The 13,852-nt window shown below is 37.8% G+C and overlaps 1 protein-coding gene across 22 annotated transcripts in view; it reads right to left on the reverse strand.

The window, feature by feature from the left end:
• The window catches only part of EHBP1 (EH domain binding protein 1), a 479,839-nt gene that overhangs the window by 387,143 nt on the left and 78,844 nt on the right, over positions 1-13,852 (reverse strand). For 7 of the 22 annotated variants that reach the window (XM_070235417.1, XM_070235411.1, XM_070235392.1 and 4 more), the window contains one exon: positions 6,852-6,932. The exons of the other annotated variants lie outside the window; for them this stretch is intronic. The gene's annotated coding sequence lies outside the window, so the exon portion shown is untranslated. The remainder of the gene's footprint in view (positions 1-6,851; positions 6,933-13,852) is intronic. 22 annotated transcript variants of the gene reach the window in all.

A 13,852-nucleotide genomic window follows, 5' to 3' on the forward strand; every position in this document is an offset into this window, starting at 1 on the left:
CTAAGACAACCAGAAACTGGGAGCCTTACAGTGCAACTCATGCCTGAGAATGCAGTTCTTTGCACTAGGGAATTCACGTTGGCAGCCTGAATGCAGAGGAGACTGGAAGGAGCATTCAGATAAGGCTGAGTATAAGAATAAAAGACTTGATGTGGAAGGTGGAGTTGATGGGAAGGAGATAGGACCATTCCAGGGCCCTAAGGAAGTGCAAGGATGCCAGGAAGTACAGAAAGAATACAAGGAACAAGAAGAACTTTTCCTAGTAGCCTAAATCGTACCTGAACTGAGAGACCTATATGTTCTGGAACAGATTTTATTCTTAACTAAAGCATAAAAGCTCCGTAGATGTGGAGAGATAGCTTGTTTGAAGCCCTGAACTTGCTTTTGTGGCTCAGATATATCTGCTTCATCTCTGATTCTTTAATCTAAGATGGTCCAGGCATGCATCACTGTGCAGGCAGCAGACCTGGTCCCCATTCTTATCTTTGATGTTCTCCTAAACCTCTTTCCTATTTGTTCACTGGACCAGCTATTCCCTGCCCTGCATCCCATCACCTGGACCTGCTTCAGGCCCTGCTCCTCATTGGGCCCCTCAACTCTACCTTGCTGACCTTTCTTTCCCTTACTTTTTTTATTCACCCTCCCTCAGCTTCCCTAGCAAGGTGTATTTGACGGGATGTGACTACTAAACAACTGGTGGTTATCTCCAAGATAACAATAATCATAATAATAACCATGCTATCCTATACAGCCTGGCTGAGTTAAGTACGTTGTCATAAAAAATAGGTATATTTCTTTGGCTTCATGGGTTTGCAACAGCTGAGAGCCCCAATGCAGGTAGAGGTTACCACTTTTTCAATCCCCTTCTTTCCCTTCTTACTCAAATAAGAATAATACATGGACCCTGACTTCAAGGATCTTACAAACTGATATAAATGATTAAATATAAATGTTGAAAATTCAATAACAGGAAAGAAGTAAATAATTGTTTACAAAAAGACTAAAGGAAAAAGTCACAAGTCAGCACATGGTTACTTGGCAAATGAATGGGTACTAATTGGTACAAAACTTCAAAAGCTGGAGAGAAAGACTACTTTGAGCTGGTGAGGTCAGGGGGACCTCCCAGGCTTGTTTGTCAGGGAAAGTTGAAGATTTAGACTTGAGTTCTTGTGGAGTCTCCAGGGTTCTAGTTGAGACAAGTGAAAAGGGAGAGACGGCATTTTATAGTTCGGGTACAAAATGAGCAGCTGACAAGAAAGGACATAGACAGATAAACCTCCCTTTACACTGAAGCTTGAAACCTTTTACATAGCTTCCTGTGAAGAAATATGTATCCTTATGACCTTGCACCAAGATTTTGGCATATCTAAAACTTGATAACATGTTTCTCAGGAAAGCCTGTGAAACGTGAATTAAGAGGGAAAATCTGTCTGCAGGTCAGCGAACACAGCCTAAGAAGTTTGTGCTCTTCAACCAGTTTGAAGCTAAAACCAGGCTATTTTCACTCTTTAGTTAAATGCTAGCTAAATTCATTTTAATACTGCACTGTCAGTATTTTATTTATTTGTCTGGATGCCACATTTCCTTTCCCAAATCTCTCTTGCATAAATGATTTACTACATATTTGTTCCCAAAGCCAAAGATTTTATGCCTTGTCTCTTTTTTCTGATAAGAGGATATTGCAGCAGCTTCCCTTTTATGCTGCTGATGGTTTTTATGTTGTTAATTCAAAGTTCAGCAGAGTAACTAGTTTAGTAAGGCACAGAAAACCAAGAGGTTCAGCCTTCGAAATAACTAAGACAGTAAATCTTCACTGGCCCGTTATCACTTAGAACCCTGTCGATTTTGCTTTCCTAAAAAGTAAGTTAGCAGAGTGTGGTTCTTAAAATAGGTTTTACATTTCTTAACTCTCCAAACTAAGCATATTTAACTATGGGACACTTAAGGTCCTTAAGATTAAGTTATGAAAAAACAGTTTTACAATGGAAACCCATAAATCTTGAGAAAAATGGGAGCAATTCTTTCTGAATGTGCCCTCGTTAGGCCTTCACATAGGAATGCAGAGTGCTCTACATTTAAGACATGGATTATGTGATTTAAAAATTTTTTTAAAATTTCTTTTAAGGCAGCACTTGGGATGTTAATTTATAATAAGTTATTTGCCGTAGTTCTTTATGGTGATGGTCACTAGACTAAGCTAAAAGATTTAAAATAAAAACAAAAATCAATCAATAAACACATAAAATGAATTCATCAGGTCAGTACTGAAGGACTGTCCAAATTCTAATTTTACAAAATGCAAGTCAATAGAAAGTGTATTCCACACTAAAGGTTGCAAGCAAAGTAGAGACCTCACTCTAGGAAGCTGCCCCGTCTCCCAAATTTCCTTTCTTGGGATTTGGGGACTAAATTGGTTTTAGAACCCCACATTATTCTCAGAATGCGTCACCAGTTTCTTGAATTGTCTTAGCTTTTCAAAATTTCTAGCCTGTAGACCTTGGGAAGCAACAAATACTCCATGTTCAGGAAAACTGATGGGAAATAAAGAAGAATCAACTTAGTGGTTGGGTACCAGTAGAGTTAGAGCATTAAATGCAAGGAGAGGAAATAATAAAAACTTGCTGGGATGATTTGTGATACTGTGTAAACAGATTTCTCCAGTTTTAACTAGTTATATTTCTATTCAGAAACATTGGTTATATATAACATGATTTACGTATACGTAGTGCTTTTTCTCTCCCAGAAAATTGTAGAATAATTCATAATCTAAAATAAAATCCATACTGTAGTACATCTCCCTAAAAATCTGACAGATCAAGCCGAAGAAAATAAGAGAGGATATAGGGAATTTGATTTACATAGCTACAAACTAAATCTCATAAGTATATAGAACTTTATACCCAATAAGCAGAAAATACATGTTTTTTTCAAATGCTTATGGAACTTTTACAAAAATGAATCATATATTAGGCCACAAAGACAATCCCAATAAAATTCCCAAAGTTGAAACCATAGAAGTTATGTTCTCTGACCATATTGCAACACACATCTCCATCCCACACACATACACACATACAATAGCTTCCAAATCAACCATTTGGAGATCTTAAAACAGGCTTCTAAGTGACCCCTGGTTTAAAAAAGGAAAAATGATGGATTATATAACATTTGGAAATGAGTGACTCTGGCAAATTTAATATCAAAAGCTATGGGAGTCAGAGAGATATGACGTGAAAAGCTGCCACTGCAGACTTTGAAGATAGAGCAAGGGGACAATGAGCCAAGGAGAGTAATGGCCTCTAGAAGCTTGGAACAACCCTCAGCTTACAGTGGACCCTAGAAACTTGGAACAACCCTCAGTTTAGAGCCAACAAGTAAATGGGAACCTTAGTCCTACAAATGCCAGGAACGGAATTCTTTATCAATCTGAGTGAACAGGAAACAGAGCTCCCCTAGAGTCTCTAGAAAGGAATGCAGCCCTGAAGATACCTTGATTTTAACTCAGTGAGACCTGCACCTGATTTCTAACCTACAAAACTGTAAAATAATGAATTTGTGCTGCTTAAAGCTAGTAAGTTTGTGGTGATTTGTTATAGCAGGAATAGAAGATTAACACAGATTTTGGTACCTGGAAGAGAATCATTTGTTTTGCTCCTGAAAAAAATAACTAAATATGTGAAAGTGGCTTTAGAATTGAGCAGTAGGCAGAGGCTGGAAGAATATTGAGGAGCATGATAGAAAAAGTCTAGATCACATTGAATAGACTGTTAGTAGAAATATGAACTTTAAGGAATTGTGTCCTGCAGAACTTATAAATTATGAAATTCTACATTTAGCTGAGGAGATTTCCAAGCAAAATGTTGAAGGTGCAAATTAGTTTCTTCTTGCTGCTTATAGCAAAATGTGAGAGGAAAGAAATAAATTGAAGAAAGAACTGTTAAATGAATAGGCTCCAGGATTTGATAATTTGGGAAATTCTCAGCTTATTCCAGTTAAAAAAGACACTAAATTAAGAGATCCACACTGTTAGGGAAGTATACTCTAGAGAAAAAACTGAGGATGTGGCTGCACAAACTTCAGCTAACACCTCAGGAAGATCAAAAGGTCAGAGTATTCAGTCACACAAAAGGTTCTTTGAAGAGATTTGGGTGTGACTCACAGATCCCCTGAATCAAACCAAAGAGCTTCTAGGAAGCTTAAAGACTATGTCCTTCAGCCATCTCAGCAAAATCCAAAATTAGAGATGGGCATATCTAGTCAAGATCTGTAGATGAGCCTCTTATCTAATAAAGTAAATCTTTGTGACATACATGGGAGACCCACAAAGTTCTTGAGAATTTTATATCACCAGAAATACTGTCAGTGTGGGCCAAAACAACAGAGAGAGTAAGAAAAGAAACAAGGCTGTGAGATTCCCACAATTCTACAGGCAGGAAACAGGCTGAGAAAATCATACAGTTGCAAACATGTGATTCCTTTCATGAAAAAGAAGACTCATGCACCATAGAGGATTATTTCCAGACCTTGAAACTTAATGAAGTTTCCCCAGCTGGATTTTGAAATTGCTTGAGACTAGTAACTCCTTTTTACTTCCTTCAATTTTATCCCTTTTTGAACTAGAATGTTTATAATTGTTATCCTATGCCTGTCCCATCATTCTATTTGGGGAGAAGATAACTTGTTTTCTAGTTCCACAGGTCCACAGATAGAGAGGAATTGTACCTCAGAACGGCCTATACCCCAAGCTTCATCCACTCCTGATTTAGACAATAACAGGAGAATAATGCAAGATATGTAGAAAATGTAATAAAAGATGCAACTAAAAATTACCTTTTTATTTAACAGGCATTCAACAGACTTTCTTGCATGCTTTTTTAAAATTTTTGGTGAGGAAGATCAGTCTTGAGCTAACACCTGTGCCAATCTTCCTCTATTTTGTATGTGGGATGCCACCACAGCATGGCTTGACAAGTGGTGCTAGGTCTGTGCCCAGGATTCAAATCTGCAAACCTGCAAACCCCAGGCTGCTGAAGCAGAGCACACGAACTTAACCACTATGCCACTAGGCCGGCCCCTTCTTGCATGCTTACTTATTCAAAGTACTGTACTTAAACATACAATTATTTATTTATAGGTAGTTGTTGCTACTATGAATTTTAAAGATTAGTATCAATGTGGATTGCCGGGAAGATGGCAAAGTGGGAGGACTCTGAATTTACCTCCTCCCACTGACACGACAAACTTATAACTACCTGTGCAACAATTACCCCTGAGAGAGAACCAGAAACTGAATAAAAAGAACCCCCACAACAAGAGACAACACTGACTAAAGTGAAAGAGAAAGAAATACCTTTCTGGAAAGGAAAAAAACACATTCTAGCCATGGTGCTTCAACCGTTCCTGGTATGAACCTTTTCCTGGAGGAGCAGGGGATCTGAGCAGGATAGCTTTGCCACAATAAGCAGCTCTTGAATTCAACATAACTGAGATGAGTGCCATAATATCTGGCTTTGCTGGCTATTAAAAACAATGGGGAATACCTCCAGAAAAGCTATCAAACATAGGAGAAAGAAAAGCCTGTCCTCAAAGGGCACATGCAGAAATTCACCCATTCCAGAAACCAACATAAAATCACAAGAAAGAAAGGTGCACACTCCTTTGGTGAAAGAGACTCACCTGGTAGACTGTTGGTAGATCTCAGGGAGGCAGGAGACTGCCAGGACCACCTCCCCAGGGACTGAAACACTAGTGGCAGCCATTATTGTGACCTATTACAGGCACGTTGACACAGATGCTAGCAGACACCATTGGATTTCTTCCCCTGGCTTGTTAGAGCAGGGGTTTTCCCAGCCCACTGGAGTGCCAATTCAATCCTACTGAGCCCCAGGCAGGCAGCCCACCCTAGAAACTGGCCCTGCCCACCAGCAAGCCTGCAGGCAACTTGCAGTGGGGCAAGTGGGTCCACTTTAGTGGAGCAGAGAATGTGCACAGGGTGGGACTGCATTGACAGGGAGCATGGGCCTGTGGGTGGTGGGACTTTCAACTGCAGCAGACTTGTGCTTCTCAAAGAGCCACATAGGAGATGGGCCCCACCTTCCAACATCTGAAACAATAGGGTGCTTCCATGCCTGGGGCTGGCCCCACCCAGCTGCACTCCTAAGAGAGCTGACAATAGCCTTGCAGGCCAGAGGCCTACAGCAATTGTGAGCCCGTGAACCTAGCAACCAGCCATGCTGGGGGCCTAGTCACTGAACAGCAACACAGCAGCAGATGTGTGCTATTAGATCTTGCAGCTACCTGCACTGGGGCTCCCACCACCCAATAAAGTGACTAAAGGGACCATAGCAGCCACATGCAGTAGAGCCTTACAACCAGCCGGCCAGGGAAGCAGCCTAGCCTTCCCATGCACCTGCAGTAAGAGCAACCCTGCCACAATAGAAGGATACACGTAACTCACACAGGGGACACTCCCAGAACATTTGGGACTGGTGACAAGAGGGAAACACACTGCTGGGCCTCATAAGGCATCTCTTACATAAGACCCCTTCTCCAAGATCAGGAGACATAGATGATCTACCTAATACACAAGTATAAGCACAGAGAAAAAGGCAAAATGAGCAGGCAAAGGAATGTGTTCCAAATAAGGGGACAGGACAAATCCTCAGAAAAAGAACTAAACAAAGCAGAGATAAACAATATACCTGATAAAGAGTACAAATTAATAGTCATAAGGATGCTCACTGATCTTGGGAGAATAGATGAACACAGTGAGAACTTCAATAAAGAACTGGAAAATATAAAAAAGAATCAATCAGAACTGAGGAATACAATAATGGAAATGAAAAACTTACCAGAGGGAATCAATAGCAGAGCAGATGACACAGAAGAATGGATCAGTGAGCCGGATGAAAGAGTAGAGGGAATCACCCAAGCTGAACAGAAAAAAGAAAAAAGAATTAAAAAGAATGAGGACAGTCTAAGGGACCTCTGGGACAACATCAAGCATACTAACATCCATAGTAAAGGTTTGCCATAAAGAGACGAGAGAGACAAAGAGGCAGAGAATCTATTTGAAGAAATAATAGTGGAAAACTTTCCCAAACTAAGGAAGGAAACAGATACCCAGGTACAGGAAGCACAGAGAGCACCAAACAAGATGAAGCCAAAGAGGCCCACACTAAGACACATTATAATTAAAATGTCAAGAATTAAAGATAAAGAGAGAATCCTAAAAGCTGCAAGAGAAAGGCAACAAGTTAGATACAAAGGAAACTCCATAAGGCTATCAGCTGACTTCATGGCAGAAACTTTACAGGCTGGAAGGGAGTGGTATGATATACTTAGAGTAATGAAAGCAAAAAGCCTTCAGTCAAGTATACTCTACCTGGCAAGGTTACCATTCAGAATGGAAGGAGAGAGAGAGAAATAATTTCCCAGACAAACAAAAACTAAGGAAGTTTATCACCAATAAACTGGCCTTACAAGAAATGTTAAAGGGACTTATCTGAATGGAAAAGAAAAGACCACCAATAGGAATAACAAAATTATATTGAAAAAAATCACTGGTAAAAGAAAATATACAGTAAAGGTAGAAGATCAATCATCTATGAAGCTAATATGAAGGTAAAAAGACAAAAGTACTGGGGCTGGCCCCCTGGCCGAGTGGTTAAGTTCGCGCGCTCCGCTGCAGGCGGCCCAGTGTTTCGTTGGTTCGAATCCTGGGCACGGACATGGCACTGCTCATCAGACCACGCTGAGGCAGCATCTCACATGCCACAACTAGAAGGACCCACAACGAAGAATATACAACTATGTACCGGGGGGCTTTGGGGAGAAAAAGGAAAAAAATAAAATCTTTAAAAAAAAAAAAAAGACAAAAGTACTAAAATTATCTATTTCTATAATAAGAGGATACACATACACAAAAAAAGAGGTTAAATATGTGGGGGGAAGGGAGTAAAAGAGTAGGGATTTTAGTAAGAGGTCAAACTTAAGAGACTATAAACTTAACATAGATTATTATTTACATAGGTTATTATATATGAACCTCATGGTAATCAGAAACCGGAAATCTATAATAAATGTACAAAAAATTAAGAGAATGGAAACCAAATGTAATACTAAATAAAGCCATCAAACCACAAGGGAAGAGAGCAAGAGAATTAGAAAGGAACAGAGAAGAACTACTAAAACACCCAGAAAAAAAGTAAGAAAATGGTAATAAGTACATACATATCAATAGCTACTTTAAATGTCAGTGGACTAAATCCTCCAATCAAAAGGCATAGGGTAGGGGCTGGCCCAGTGGCGCAGCAGTTAAGTGTGCACATTCCACTTTGGCAGCCCAGGGTTCGCCTGTTTGGATCCCAGGTGCAGACATGGCACCACTTGGCAAGCCATGCTGTGGTAGGCATCCCACATATAAAGTAGAGGAAGATGAACATGGATGTTAGCTCAGGGCCAGCCTTCCTCAGGAAAAAGGGAAGGATTGGCAGCAGTTAGCTCAGGACTAATCTTCCTAAAAAAAAAAAAAAAAAAAGACATAGGGTGGCTGATTGGATAAAAAAAACCCAAGATCCATATATATGCTGCATACAAGAGACACACTGCAGACCTAAAGACACTCACAAACTGAAAGTGAAGGTATGGAAAGAGATACTCTGTGCAAAGGGCAATGAAAGAAAGCTGGGGTAGCTATTTTTATTTCAGACAAAATAGACTTTAAAACAAAATTGTAACAAGAGACAAAGAAGGGCACTACATAATGATAAAGAGAACAATCTAACAAGAGGATGTAACACATGTAATAATCTATGCACCAAACATAGGAGCACCTAAATATATAAAGTAATTATTAATAAATGTTAAAGGAGAAATGGATAGTAAAACAATAATAGTAGGAGACTTTAACACTCCGCTTACATCAATGGATAGATCATCCAAACAGAAGATCAATAAGGAAACATTGGCCTTAAATGACACATTAGACCAGATGGATTTAGCAGATAAATACAGAACATTCTATCCAAAAACTGCAGAATACACATTGTTTTTGAATGCACATGAGACATTCTCCAGGATTGATCACATATTAGGCCACAAAACAAGAATGAATAAATTTAAGAAGATTGAAATAATACCAAGTATCTTTTCTGACCACAATGTATGAAACTAGAAATCAACAACACGAAGAAAACTGGAAAAGCCACAAATATGTGGAGATTAAACAAAATGCTACTGAACAACTATTGGGTCAACAAAGAAATCAAAGAAGAAATAAAAAAATACCTGGAGACAACTGAAAAATGAAAATATGCCATGCCAAAATTTGTGGGATACAGCAAAAGTGGTACTAAGAGGGAATTTAATAGCAATACAGACCTACCTCAAAAAACAAGAAAAATCTCAAAGATTCCAATAGTGTGCTTAAAGGAACTAGAGAAAAAAGAAAAAGCAAAGCCCAAAGTCGGTAGAAGTAAGGAAACAATAAAAATCAGAGCAGAAATAAATGAAATAGAGACTGAAAAAATGATAGAAAAATCAACAAAACTAAGAGCTGGTTCTTTGAAAAGATAAACAAAATTGACAAACCTTTAGCTAGACTCACCAAGAAAAAAAGAGAAGGCTCAAATAAATAAAATCAGAAATGGAAGAGGAGAAATTACAATGGACACCTCAGAAATACGAAAAATTATAAGGAATACTACAAAAAGCTATATGCCAACAAATTGGATAATCCAGAAGAAATGGATAAATTCTTAGACTCATACAACCTTCCAAAACTGAATCAAGAAGAAACAGAGAATTTGACTGGATCAATCACCAGTAAGGAGATCAAAACAGTAATCAAAAACCTCCCCCAAAATAAAAGTCCAGGACCAGATGGCTTCCCTGGTGAATTCTACCAAACATTCAAAGAAGACTTAACACCTATCATTCTCAAATTCTTCCAAAAAGTTGAAAAGGAAGGGAAGCTTTCTAACCCATTCTACAAGGCCAATATCACCCTGATACAAAAACCAGACAAGGACAACACAAATAAAGAAAATTATAGGCCAACATCACTGATGAACATCGAAGCAAAACTCCTCAACAAAATACCAGCAAATTGAATACAACATCATATTTAAAAGATCATACACCATGATCAAGTGGGATTTATTCCAGGGATGCAGTGATGGTTCAACATCTGCAGACCAGTCAACATGATGCATCACATTAATAAAATGAAGAATAAAAATCATATGATCATCTCAATAGATGCAGAGAAAGCACTCAACAAGATGCAGCATCCATTAACGATAAAAATTCTGAATAAAAAGGGTATAGAAGGAAAGTGCCTCAACATAATAAAGTCTGTATATGACAAACCCACAGCTAATGTCATACCCAACAGAAAAAAACTGAAAGCCATTCCTCTAAGAACAGGAACAAGACAAGGATGCCCCCTTTCACTACTCTTATTTAACATAGTATTGGAAGTCCTAGCCAGAGCAATTAGGCAAGAAAAATAAATAAAAGGGATCCAAACTGGAAAAGAAGAAGTAAAACTGTCACTATTTGCAGATGACATGATTTTGTATATAGAAAACCCTAAGGAATTCACCAAAAAAACTGTTAGAAATAATAATTGAATAAACTAAAGTTGCAGGATACAAAAATCAGTTGCATTTCTATATACTAACAATGAAGCAGCAGAAAGAAAGATTAAGAATACAATTTCATTTATAATTGCAACAAAAAGAATAACATGCCTAGGAATAAATTTAACCAAAGAGGTAAAACACCTGCACACTGAAAAACTATAAAACATTGTTGAAAGAAATTGAAGAAGACACAAATAAATGGAAAGATATTCCATGTTCCGGGACTGAAAGAATTAAGTTAAAATGTCCATACTTCTTAAAGCAATCTACAGAGTCAATGCAATCCCTATCAAAGTGCCAACAACATTTTTCACAGAAATAGAACAAAGAATTCTAAAATTTATATGGAACAACAAAAGACCCCAAATAGCCAAAGGATTCCTAAGAAAAAAAACAAAGCTGGAGGTATCACATTCCCTGATTTCAAGATACTACTAAGTTATAGTAATCAAAACAGCATGGTACTGGCACAAAAGTAGACACAGACTGGAACAGAATCGGGAGCCCAGAAATAAACCCACACATCTATGGACAGCTAATTTTTGACAAGGGAGCCAAGAACACACAATGGAGAAAGGAAAGTCTCTTCAATTAATGGTGTTGGGAAAACCGGACAGTCACATGCAAAAGAATGAAAGTAGACCATTATCTTACACCATACAAAAAAATTAACTCAAAATGGTTTAAAACTTGAAGGTAAGACCTGAAACCACAAAACTTCTAGAAGAAAATATAGGCAGTACACTCTTCAACATTAGCAGCATATTTTCAAATACCGTGTCTGACCAGGCAAGGGAAACAATAGAAAAAATAAACAAATGGGGCTACATCAAACTGAAAAGCTTCTGCACAGCAAAGGAAACCATCAACAAAACAAAGAGACAACCTAACAATTGGAAGAAGATATTTGCAAACCATATATCTGATAAGAGGTTAGTATCCAAAATATATAAAGAACCCATACATCTCAACAACAAAGAAACAAACAACCCAATTAAAAAATGGGCAAAAGATCTGAACAGACTTTTCTCCAAAGAAGATATACAGATGGCCAACAGTCACATGAAAAGATGTTCAACATCACTAATTATTAGGGAAACACAAATCAAAACTACAATGAGCTATCACCTCACAACCATCAGAATGGCTATAATTAACAAGACAAAAAATAACAAGTGTTGGAGAGGATGTGGAGAAAAGGGAGCTCTCATACACTGCTGGGGGAATGCAAATTGGTGCAGACACTATGGGAAACAGTATGGGGATTCCTCAAAAAATTAAGAATAGAACAGCCATATGATCCAGCTATTCCACTACTGAGTAATTATCCAAAGAACATGAAAACACGAATGCATAAAGATATATGCACCCCTATGTTCATTGCAGCATTATTCACAATAGCCAAGACTTGGAAACAACTTAAGTGCCCATCAAGGGATGAATAGATAAAGAAGATATGGTATTTACACACAATGGAATACTTCAGCTATAAAAAAAGATTAAATATTGCCATTTGTGACAACATAGATGGAACTTGAGGGCATTACGCCAAGTGAAATAAGTCAGATGGAGAAGGTCAGATACTGTATGATCTCACTCATAAGTAGAAAACAAAAATAACAACAACAACAACAACAACCAAACACACAGATACAGAGATTAGATTGGTGGTTACCAGAGGGGAAGGAGGCACATGTGCATGGCGATGGATAGTAATTAACCTTTGGGTGGTGAACACGATGCAGACCACACAGAAATCCAAATATAATGATGTACATTTGAAATTTATATAATGCTATAAACCAATGCTACCTCAATTTTAAAAAAAGGATCAATATAAATGCAAATCCAAAATTTACCATCTTTATGAAATTTCATTTTCTTTTCAGAATAAAACTGAGTAATCAATCTTTTCCCATAAAAAGATTATGCTGCAACCCCACACTGAAGTTATTCTTATCACCAATTAGCACAAAGTAATTTACATACAAACATTAGTATAGTATAATCTCACAGGACCTTGGGGAGGTAAAATGAATCTAGCAATATTATCCCAGTTGTTAGAAGGGAAAATAGATACTTGGAGGAGAAAAAAAGTTTGCATAAGGAAACAATGCAAATTAGTGACTGACTTGGAGTAGAACACGTTTGCTGAGTTTGAGCTTCTGTTTAGTGTGTCAGCTATTGCCGTATTTTCTTCTCATGACCTTGATTAAGATTGTAACTGGTCCTCACCCTCAGGGAATTTATGCTAAAGATTCCACACACACAGAAAAACCTGCTAGAACTAACAAATGAGTTTAGCAAAGTTTCAGGACACAAAATCAACACGCAAATTGTGTTGTGTGCTGTGCTGTGGCAGCATCCCACATAGAATAACTAGAAGGACTTAACAACGAGGATACACAAACATGCACTGGGGCTCTGGGGAGTCGAAAAAAAAAAAAGAGGAAGATTGGCAACAGATGTGAGCTCGGGGCCAATCTTCCTTACCAAAAAAAAGGAAATCCTGTCAAATGTTACAACACGGATAAACCTTGAGCATATTACACAAAGTGAAATAAGCCAGTCTCAAAAAGACAATTTCTGCATGATTCCACTTATGTGAGGTATCTAAAACAGTCAAACTCTTAGAAACAGAAAGTAGAATGGCAGGTGCCAGGGGCTGGGTGAAGGACGAAAAGGAGATTTATTGTTCAATACCTATAGAGGTTCAGTTTTGCAACATGAAAAAGTTCTAGAGATCTATGGGATAACAGCGTGTGTATATAACACCACTGTACACTTAAAAACAGTTAAGATGGTAAATTTTTATGTGTTTTTATTACAATAAAAAAACTTTAGTGTTACAGTATACTATATCTACAAATGTCATAATTACAAACCAATCCCCAATTCAAGAGTTCCAGAGAGTTCAAATGTTTAACTGAATTGGAATATTTAAACTAAATTGGTAGTATGGTACTTCAATATTATTGAAGTACTAATAAATAGGTTAAAGGACTGTTAAAAAAAAGTATTTTCTGCTGAAGAATGATTATCCAAAGAAAAACATTTGCTCATTTTGTAATATACAGAGAATGCAGTTTCAAGTCAATTAATTACTATTATGCAAGGTTTGCTACATAGCATTAATTATGATGAACTCATGTGGCTTTTTATAAGAAGAGGAAATGTGTTGGTTTGGGAAATACAGTGCTTTCAAT

Source organism: Equus caballus, chromosome 15 (genome assembly GCF_041296265.1).
Source record: "Equus caballus isolate H_3958 breed thoroughbred chromosome 15, TB-T2T, whole genome shotgun sequence".
NCBI classification, from domain to species: Eukaryota; Metazoa; Chordata; class Mammalia; order Perissodactyla; family Equidae; genus Equus; species Equus caballus.